Source organism: Schistocerca americana, chromosome 6, assembly GCF_021461395.2.
Source record: "Schistocerca americana isolate TAMUIC-IGC-003095 chromosome 6, iqSchAmer2.1, whole genome shotgun sequence".
Lineage (NCBI taxonomy): Eukaryota > Metazoa > Arthropoda > Insecta > Orthoptera > Acrididae > Schistocerca > Schistocerca americana.
In genome coordinates, this window is record NC_060124.1 from 428,111,141 (window position 1) to 428,120,095 (window position 8,955).

Here is an 8,955-nt window from a genome sequence, read left to right on the forward strand (position 1 = left end):
AGAAGGAAAAGTTTTAGGTGAATATGGACTAGGTGAAAGGAATGAAAGAGGAAGAATCATCAAAGAAGGTTGTATACGTGCAAGAGGCCTGGAGGCACTAGAAGATTTCAGATAGATAACAGTAAGACAGAGATCTAGGAACTAGGTTTTAAATTGTAAGACATTTCCAGGAGCAGATGTGGATTCTGACCACAATTTATTGGTTATGAACTGCAGATTAAAACTGAAGAAAGTGCAGAAAGGTAATATTTAAGAAGATGGGACCTGGATAAACTGAAAGAACCAGAGGTTGTACAGAGTTTCAGAGAGAGAATTAGGGAACAATTGACAAGAACAGGGGAAAGAAATAAAGTAGAGGAAGAATGGGTAGCTTTGAGAGATGAAATATTGAAGACAGCAGAGAATCAAGTAGGTAAAGCGGTGAGGGCTAGTAGAAATCCTTGGGTGACAGAAGAGATATTGACTTTAATTTATGAAAGAAGAAAATATAAAAATGAAGCAGGCAAAAAGGAATACAAACGTCTCAAAAATGAGGTACTGGTAGAAGTAAGGCTGTGAGTACCGGACGTGAGTCGTGCTTCGGTAGCTCAGTTGGTAGAGCACTTGCCCGCGAAAGGCAAAGGTCCCGAGTTCGAGTCTCGGTCGGGCACACAGTTTTAATCTGCCAGGAAGTTTCGTCTCAAAAATGAGATCGACAGCAAGTGCAAAATGGCTAAGCAGGGATGGCTGAAGGACAAATGCAAGAATGTAGAGGCATATGTCACTAGGAGTAAGATAGATAATGCCTACAGGAAAATCAAGGAGATCTTTGGAGAAAAGACAACCACCTCTATGAATATCGAAAGTTCAAAGCTTGCAACACATGGCAAAACTCTACCATCTGGTGACTAAGATGTATGAGACAGTCGAAATACCCTCAGACTTCAAGAAGAATACAATAATTCCAATCCCAAAGCATGTGCTGAAAGGTGTAAAAATTACTGAAGTCTCAGTTAAATAAGTCATGGCTGCAAAATACTAACACAAATTCTTTACAGATGAATGGAAAAACTGGTAGAAGCCGACCTAGGGGATGATCAGTTTGGATTCCATAGAAATGTTGGAAAAAGCGAGGCGATACTGACCCTACGACTTATCTTAGAAGATAGATTACGGAAATGCAAACCTTTGTTTCTAGCATTTGTAGACTTAAAGAAAGCTTTACACAATGTTGACTGGAATATTCTATTTCAAATTCTGAAGGTGGCAGGGGTAAAACACAGGAAATGAAAGGCTATTTACAATTTGTACAAAAACCAGATGGTAGTTATAAGAGTCGAGGGGCATGAAAGGGAAGCAGTGGTTGCAAAGGGAGTGAGACAGGGTTTTGCCTATCCCCGATGTTACTCGGTCTGTATATTAAGCAAGCAGTAAAGGAAACAAAAGAAAAATTTGGAGTAGGAATTAAAATCCAGGGAGAAGAAATAAAAACTTTGAGGTTTGCCAATGAAATTGTAATTCTGTCAGAGACAGGAAATGACTCGGAAGAGCAGTTGTACAGAATAGACAGTGTCTTGAAAGGAGGGATATAAGATGAACATCAAAAAGAGTAAAGCGAGGATAATGGAATGTAGTTGAATTAAATCAGGTGATGATGAAATCAGATTAGGAAATGCGACACTTAAAGTAGTAGATGAGTTTTGCTATTAGGGTAGCAAAATAACTGATGATGGTCAAAGTAGAGATGATATAAAATGTAGACTGGCTATGGCAGGGAAAGCGTTTCTGATGAAGAGAAATTTGTTAACATTGAGTATAGATTTAAGTGTCCGGAAGTCGTTTCTGAAAGTATTTGTATGGAGTGTAGCCATGTATGGAAGTGAAACATGAACAATACATAGAAGAGAATAGAACCTTTCAAAATGTGGTACTACAGAAGAATGCTGAAGATTAGATGGGTAGATCATGTAACTAATGAGGAGGTACCGAGCAGAATTGGGAAGAAAAGGAATTTGTGGCACAACTTGACTAGAAGAAGGGATTGGCTGATAGGACACATTCTGAGGCATCAAGGAATCGCCAGTTCAGTACTGGAGAGAAGTGTGGAGGGTAAAAATCATAGAGGGAGACCAAGAGATGAATATACTAAGCAGATTCTGAAGGATGAAGGTTGCAGTATTTACTCGGAGATGAAGAAGCTTGCACAGGATAGAGTAGCATGGAGAGCTGCATCAAACCAGTCTCTGGACTGAAGACCACAACTACAACATTATGAATGTATAAGAAAAGAAAAGAAAATCCTTGATGAGGTTACTTCATTATAATTACAATTTTTTTTACTTGAAAACTACCAAAAGAAGTGAAGGGAGCAGAGAAATCAAAATTAACTACACATAGAACATCACGAAGTAAGCTGGAAGGAGGCTTCCTGAAGTGTTTTGTTTAGGATAAATTAATGGCCAAACTTTGGAAAATATTTGATATGACAATTTTTTCACCACCATGCAACTGTAGTTTCTGCAATTTAAGTTCATTACTGTACCACACTCAGCAGTGAGTTGATGCAGCAAGTCAAAGGAAGACACCTCTTAACCACTAGGATTTGTAATCTTTAGTCAAATTACAAAATATTTGGAGTGTTGCTAGTGGCTTTTTGATCAGCCTCATCACTAAAATGAGTGTAACACCTACAGTGTTGCATATTGAAAGCTAAAAGTTCATGGAATTACGTTTGGTAATTTTAACAACAGCTGAGATGCTAAGGTGAGGGGCAAAAAGAGGAGGGTGCATAACATCAGTTGGTGAGAAACGACTGAAATACAATATTCATAGGATAAACGATATGAACTGCCCTCTACGGAATCTAAGTGAATCATAAAAGAGCAAACACACAGCTATAAAACTTTTACCTAATTTGCGTAAGGAAATAACTGACGGACAGCACACATTTTTAAATGTAGATCAAAATTGTTCCTCCTTAACAACTTATTTCTTATCATAAGCACATTCTTCAACAGGGATACTGGTAAATTGTAAAGCTGTAAAAGACCAGCATGTAACCATACAATGCAATCATTTTTCGACTGACACATTACATGTCACAATGTTCACTATCTACTAACAGTGTAAGGATATGATTAAATTGCTATTCCCCAAAAAATAGCATACTTTAAGTTACAGACAGTCAACATTATCCATCTTCAAGAATCTGAGAGTTGACTGCTCTAGAAAAAGTTTACAGAGTGTAATGCAAAGGGAGAAGTTAACAGAAAAAAATAATTCTTTGATTCATAACAATGTACATACTGTAATTATTCTGTTTGTTCAATTGTGTAATAAGTTCTTTCAATGTAACAAACAACATATATGTTATGCAAATACAATGTGAGGAAAAGAACCTTAAAGAAGAAGATTAAAGCATCTTACTGAATGGTTAAACTGTAAGTAATCTCTCAACAGCTGTAACTCAAACTCGGTATTACAAACGACACACAAGTCATCATAGAGTTCTTACACACTATATCTAGAAATAACAAGTATTCTGAAACAGAACAAATCTTCACTGATATTCTTTGAGGTCATAATGGCAAGAAGGCAGTTAAATGGAACGCTACAATATCACTTTTAAAATACAAATAATATTGTTTGATTATTAACACGCGAAGAGTACAGCAGAAAATAGTGAAAGTTACAAGTAATGTAAATTTACCAAAATTATTTATTCAAATTCATACAATAAATAAAACGTGCTAGTCTCTTACAGCATGCAACATTTGAAGGAGTTTGTGGATAAATATGATGAAGTATGTTAAATATATTATTTTCACTAATATGGAGTAAGAAGGGGGGAAAAAAATATACTGTTTCACTATAATAGTTGCACAAAAACAATTGACTTAACTGCAGTGCGAAACTGTAGTTTCGTAATCTCACCTTAACTTGTTTCTTTTCCATTATTCTTCTGAACTGACTGGAAGCCTTTCTGCTCAGATTCCTAAATTAACAAGTGGAAAATCGTTTCGTTCAACACGTCCGACAACAATGCAAACTGTCGCATAAAACATTACGCGATTAAACGTTCTGTTGTTGCAAAAAACTGCTCGCAACCTTACTATCTATGATCCTGTAAAATAAGGAAACTAGGAAACAGAAGTGCTCAAACAGTACGAATACGATTAAAAGTAATCCAATGTCGGAGCGTAAATGTATTCTGCCTATGTCTTCCCAGTGCACTGATCGCTATGTATCTGACGAAACAGCATTACCGTCAGTCACATTATTGAAAGAACAAATAAATATTTTCGAACAAAAAAGTAAATTGCTCGTATGAGAAAATTTCTTCTCTTGCAGTGCACTTACAACATAACAATACGCATACATTCGCAGTTAATGAAGTTGAAATCCCGCGTCGCGTATAGTTGTTCAACGCAGGTGTCTATCACAGGCATGTCTGTGGTGTCAACATAAGCAAGGTAGTATACTGACGACGGAACAACTTATATGCATTGCAATCTTAAGTGCTTAATCATTTGATTATGTTATCGCTTTGTTTGCAAATACTGCAATTTCCAAGAAACGGTGCACATTTAAGTTGTGGTCTCACTGCAAGCGATATATATCGAACGCTCGACTCTCGAAGTGGGAAATACGAATGCTGTTTTCTGCTTTGACAACGGAAGGTCGCTTGAGAGTAGTAAAATGACGCGTGAGAGTAGTTGAAGTCGAATGGCCATGTTGAATTCCCTTACGTGGAAGCTTTGGTACCTCGTCTGAGTGATACCGAAAAATGTCTAGAATTCTGTAACCAATATGGCTTGCTTCCAGTCGCGGCACGAGAAACTGCATTCATTGTGACTCCGAAAATTCTATAACGCTGTCGATGATTACAATGAAAGTTAATTTTTCTTTCCAGCTCGTATATAAAAAATGTAGGAAGGGACGTTGTAAAACAAAGAATACGTGGTTTGACAGAATAAAATTAGGCGTTGACTAGAGCACCATACTCGTTCCAGGCTGGATACATAGGGATGTGTGTTGTGTTAATGTTACTAATGATCGTGTCGCCAGTGATGTCGAAATAAAATTGTAGTAGATGAATCTAACATCGCCACCATGAAGTATGGAAGAGGTCGATTACTTAAGAGTGAAACAGAACTTGTCTAGGCTTTTGGAGGAATCGAGCGGAGTCGCGAAAGTGCTTATTTTTCGCGTGTATTCCACGAGAAAGAAAACGTTAGCACTCACATTAAGGAGACATCGTATGTCGTACACAGCCAATGTTAAATTATCGAATTTTGTCACCCATTATCTTGGAAACATTTTAAGACACTAACTTACAATTTTTCAAAATTATTGAATGCACCTTTCTAGATACACTGAACTAGAATTATTACTAAAATTGTATTGTGGGGCATGTTATCTTTTTTTTTCAAACAGTCAATTTTTTGAGAGAATTTTGTAAATAAATGAACATAAAAACAAAACAACTCAGGATATTTTAATTATTCTACCGTCAGTACTTTTCTAGAAAACGGGTCTTTTATTGCAAAAAATGTAATTCAGAGATGTTGAGGTTTAAAACTTTTTTTATTACAAATTCTTATACAGACTCTTACATTTCTGCATCTTTTATGAACTAGAATTGCCCTGGACCACAGACTGTCTTCTTCAGTGTCACAACAGTCCAGTGCTTGCCTCTTTCTTTCCTTTCTTGCTTCTTTTGTCATTTGCAGAGCAGCTAACTCTGTTTCACATACATGAAGCACATCCAGTGCCCGCCATCCTTTAACTGTGTTCTGTCCAAATCTTACCCCTAGCTACTCCCGAACCTTCAGTGTTTCATAGTTCCTACCGTTAAAAGTTATTACAGCATCAGACACTGCTAACTTTAGGGTCATAAGGTCAACAAATACATTTTTATGCACGTGGCACCACACAACATTATAGAAAGACTCGTTCACATTGTGGGTCTTCCCATATAAACACTTCTTTAGTAGCTCAGGATTTTACAAATCTCTGTAAATGGGTTTGACTGCCTCCATTACTGCCAAAAGAAGAGAATATTTATGTGTAAATTCATACAGGGTGCCAGAAAATTCAGCTTGCCTATATTTACACCAAGTGGGTGGTGGAGGTGGACACAAAGCATTACATGGATTTTCATCAGTTGATATTCGATGAAAGAAAGTGCTCCACACAGCTCTTTTCATCTTCCCTAAATTGTCACAGTTATCTCTAATGGCCTTCGTATAATATTCCTGTAATTCATCAATTACTTGGTAGTAATTACTGAGAAATGATAATAATCCAAAACTTTTCCAGTGTCAATTCTTATTGCAGATATAAAACCATTTTTAGACCTAAACCTACGCTTTTGCCAGGATAAATCCACAGAAATGCTGATGTCTGTGTCACCCTCATTTTGTTCAACAGCTTCTGATGTAGCAGCAACCATTGAATCTTCAGATATGACTGCTCAACTGTGGCAGTATATGCGTAGCTGCGAAATTTGACAGTCACATGTCAACATTCAAAATACTATTTGAAGGTCTCACAATTGTCTGATTTTAATGTATTATATACCAAAATGATCAGGAAAGTACATTATGGAGTAGAAAACGGAAAATGGTAAATTTTAACGAATTTCACGTACAATGCCCTCTTAAACATTTCCTTTTACCAGGTACAAGAGAGATCACCTATGGTGACCAATCATAGGAAACGCTGAAAAACATGGGAACTGATTAAGACCTCTTCAGTCATTCACTAGAATTTGTATCATCTGGCTGTCAGTGCACACATAGAACATTGAGCTTCTCTAAAAATAAAATCCTTCGGAACAGGCCATGAAGGCCCAACGATACCGACTGGGCGCCGTGTTATCTTCATCCCATAGGCCTCACTGGATGTGGATATGGAGGGGCATGTTGTCAGCACACAGCTCTGCCAGCCGTATGTCAGTTTCCGAGACCGGAGCCGCTACTACTCAATAAAGTGGTTCCTCAGTTTGCCTCACAAGGGCCGAGTAAATCCTGCTTGCTAACAGCGCTCGGCAGACCGGATGGTCACCCATCCAAGTGTAGCCCAGCCCGACAGTGCTTAACTTCGGTGATCTGACGGGAACCGGTGTTAGCACCGTGGCAAGGCCATTGGCATTGAGCTTCTCTGGGAGTCACTTTAATTGTCTGTCAAGGAAGAGGGGAGACACTAGAATCGAGCGAACTGTACGTATTTCAGTTTTTATATTTTCGTAACTGCCAAATCTCTCTCCTATGAGACGCGGCCAATTTTCGTGAAAGACATGTCAAAAGCATATACTAGTTATGGGGAACAAAGAATGCTGCCCATTGCCTACAAAAAACACACACACACACACACACACACACACACACACACACACACACACACACAGTACTGTGACGATATGTAACGTAAGTGCTTTGTTCATTTCTATAATTAACTCCCATCGATGAAAAAAGTGCTTTTACTCTCGCCCTTTTAATGAATTTCTGTTTCCAACACTGACGTCTTTTGTCATCGCTCTTGTTAACATATTGAGAGTCGGCCCCTCGATATACTGTATATAGCTCGCAGTGAGGCTGCTACTTCAATGTGCATGCAGCGAAATCACGATCTCAATGTGCACCATTTCTTGGAAATTTACTGCAAAACATTGTTGCTATTGAGTGTTCTTCCATAAAAGAGACCATATTAATGAAAGCGAAAAATGATTCCTGCTTCACAGTAACTGCAATATTCGGTAGCGCAGTCGTAGCGTAGTAGTAGTAGTAGTAGTAGCAGCAGCAGCAGCAGCAGCTTTATTCATCCGTGTATCTCTTTTTACAAGGATTTACATGTCGAAGTATTTACAAGTTTAGACCAATTTAAAGTAAGCTAATTTGTATACACATACATTTATAGACTTCTAGTTAGAGGCAATCATTAGAGTTACTCCTGGGACACTTTTTTTTACAAATAACTTTTAAGTAATTTAATGCCACACTGTTCATTCATATCTCACTATCAGTCACTGCACGCACTATACACACATTGTTTCATAGCACATCACTCACTACACACACAGACTGGTGATCTCTGGGCCATTGTCTGTACTGCAACTTCCCAGTTGGTATCCTGAAAAACTGAGTCGGTAAACCTCTATAATGAGTGAGATGTTGAGCTTAGAAAGAGGAAGAAGTGTTAGTATTGTTCTATACATATCTGGGGGTAAGTTTTTCTAGAAAAGGAAAAAAAAATAGTGTGAAGGTGTTATGTGGAAAGTTGGAGGTTTTATAATCTTTATTATTATTTATTTGTCTAACTTTTTTTTACCAAACACCTACTCTGTTTCATCTCCGTGATTCTTCAATGTATAAAATGTATTGCATAACAGGTACTTTTTAGCTGGTTTTTTAAATAAGTGTATTTTTGCAATTTCTTAAATCTCTTTTGTGTAATTTATTGTACAGTTTTATTCCTTGGTAGAAAATGCTGTTTTGAGTTTTATGTTTATTTTCTATTGGTAAATGTAAGTTGAGTCTAGCTCTTGTTCCATGGCATGGACAGAGCTGTTTGTGCAGTGATTACCAATGTGTACAACTGACTGGTAATTGTATTCACACAGCAGTTAAAATACCAAGTATTTTGAACAGATTTTTACAATGAGGTTGAGTACTATTTTTGGTTATTATTCTTATGGCTCTTTTCTGGAGTTTGAAAACTGTGTTCATTTTTTGTGCATTTGTTCCCGCAAAAAATAATGCCATAGCTAAGAATTGAGTGTACATATGAATAGTGTGTAACTAAAAGACACTGCTTGTTACCTACTGATAACAGGGTACTAAGGGCAAAACATGCTGATAACATTCTGTTTGCAAGTACCTTTGTGTGTTCGCACCACTTCAACTGGGAATCAATATTAATTCTTAGAAATATTGCATTTGTGACACAGCCTATAGAGGTGTGATCTACATTTAA

At 37.4% G+C, this 8,955-nt stretch overlaps 1 pseudogene; it reads right to left on the reverse strand.

Moving 5' to 3' along the window:
* Positions 1–7,015: 7,015 nt before the first annotated feature.
* Positions 7,016–7,132, reverse strand: LOC124621193 (annotated as a pseudogene).
* Between the last annotated feature and the right edge of the window lie 1,823 nt (positions 7,133–8,955).